The following is a 2,412-nucleotide window of genomic DNA, read 5'->3' as shown; positions in this document are numbered from 1 at the left end:
AAAAATCGGAATTGAGTCACTTCAGGCTGCAGTGTGAACGCACCCTTATTTGTAGTGCAAAATGTAAAATATTAAACCTTGACTTGCTTATTTTGCACTGTAACAAACTTTAACATTTTATAGTTTGTTACACTATTATATTTTCTGAACATCTGAAAATGATTATTCTTCTACTGTTGTGGCCTGTAGATTCAACACACGTGATGCAACACTTTGCTTAAGGACTAAAGAAAAATCTGGTTGTTTTATACCGTTACAGAATTTTTAAAATAAAAAATATAGTTTGTTAATGAACTTTTGACCTATAGACTTAAACCCGGTTTTAGCATGTGATTAGATATTTAAAAAAAAAAAAAAGCTAATTGACTGCTTTTTAAGACATTTGCACTTTTTCTGATCATCTCTTTTCCAGATTTAAAACACATAGAATTATCAAACCAGAACCAAATAATTTTAGGCCATAATGTAGTAAAATGGTTTGGGATCTTCACAAAAAAAAAAGTTATTTCACCTTGAACCGCCTTGCTGCTGAAATGTGTTATACAAATAAATACATTTTATGGTTGTTTTTGGCATTAGGGCCATCATAGGTGGAGTACTGCTTTAAAAAGCCGGACTAAGTTATTTAAAATTGAAACCTTTACTTTTACATACAGTACATAGTCACGCCTGTGTGCACACAAATTACGTTGGAGATCAGTTATTCATTTATTTATTATTTATTTATTTTTTTGTCCCTATGTGAGCTTTACTCATGCATCAATATGAAAAATAATGGAAATTAAATTCCTGAAAAGCAGACTGATACAAAATTCTCACAGTGTTCAGTAATGCCTATTGTATGTATCATGCAACAATTCATTTACATTTTTCAAGTGCACATGGGGAATAATTTAATGTTGCCGTCAATAGTCATTCTGAACTGGACCATAAACTCGGCTTCAAAGTTAACTTTGAATTTAGTCCAATTTTAGGGCGTAATCCGGCAACTTGCTACGGCTTTTGAGGTTGTAGCCTCCGTCCAACACTGCAGCAACTCTACTTTTGGTTTGACAGACTGAGTGATATTTCAAAACCTTGTGTTTGTTTAAGAATCCAGGATCGAGAAGCGGAATGGGAATGAAAGTTGTTCATGGACCGGTACAAACTAAATCTAATGGCCGTTTCCCCTCAGAGGGAACACTATCCAAAGAGTGCAGCTTATTATGAGAGGGTGAGGGGGCCTGAGGGAGGGAGCAAATGGCCAAAAGAAACAGGTCCAATGCAGTGTTTGTTGTGCGTGAAAACAAGACTAAAAGCTTGGAAAAACAGGCAAGGTCAGGCTGCAAGCCTCTGAGTTTTCGGAGTGGCGGAGCGACCGACAACGTCCACGGTGTTAACTTGAAACATGTGGCCTGCCACAGAATCCGCGTACTGTTTAGCCAAGATTTAGATATGTTGAACAGCATGTGGCTTCACAGCTTAATATTTGAGTTAATTAACCTATTTTGTTTGAAGTACAAAATCCGATTACCATTAAAAATCTCAAATATGTAATATCAACTTACCTCAATAAATATAACAACATTTCAGATACGAGTAACAGTCTAATTTATTGTGTTGTTCTTGTAGGTGCAGGACTTTTGTTGCTTATCAAAGATTAAAAGCTCAAGTTTTTGAGAGTCTTCCAGTCGGATAAGTCGCAGAGTAACTTAACCTGACTTCGCAAAATGAAATCTTCCAGATTTCTACAGCAACACGTCTGGCAACAGTCCAGAAAGATCTTCTGAGGACAGTTTTAATATTTCCTAGGTATGCTGCCGAACCGCTGACCTCGGATCTCGGTGCGTCAGATTCCAACCTTGTTTCTCAAGGCTTTAATTTCCTGTCAGAAGTGATATAACCATTCATTTCTGTCATTCTGCCTCAGCATCACCAAGATCCAAGTCATCTGCATTGTGATTTAATTGGCTCAGCTGGTTTTTAATTAGGCTGGAATAATGCTGAAAGTTAGGAACAATTAAAAACCATTCCGCCATCTCAATCAAGATGAATTGATTCACATGATGTTTTTTTGTTTTGTTTTTTTTTGTTTAGAGTTTCTTCATGTGTTTGACGCTATAAAGCACTGCGACTCAAGAAGAATGGCACATGAGCACCAAATATTGCATATTTTGGAAGAATGTGCATTTGGCAGGCTGCTAATGAGTACAAGATCCCACTTCAGTTTCAGTCCACTTCAGTTTTAATTAATATTTATTTTCTTATATTTTGCCAAATCCCATTTTCCACCAAAAAAAAAAAAAAAAAAAGTAATTTCCTCTTTACTTTTATTGCATTCATTAAAGTCTAATTTGACGTCTGTGCTCAAGCCATTACAAACAACTCTTAAAGAAACCTGGTGGTGGTGACCAAGCCTTCTGATTGGTGGGG

Source organism: Poecilia latipinna, unplaced genomic scaffold (genome assembly GCF_001443285.1).
Source record: "Poecilia latipinna isolate Pla-1442-1.1 unplaced genomic scaffold, P_latipinna-1.0 Scaffold126, whole genome shotgun sequence".
In the NCBI taxonomy this organism is placed as follows: Eukaryota; Metazoa; Chordata; class Actinopteri; order Cyprinodontiformes; family Poeciliidae; genus Poecilia; species Poecilia latipinna.
The sequence above is the reverse complement of the archived record's forward strand: the minus strand, read 5'-3'. Positions refer to the sequence as shown.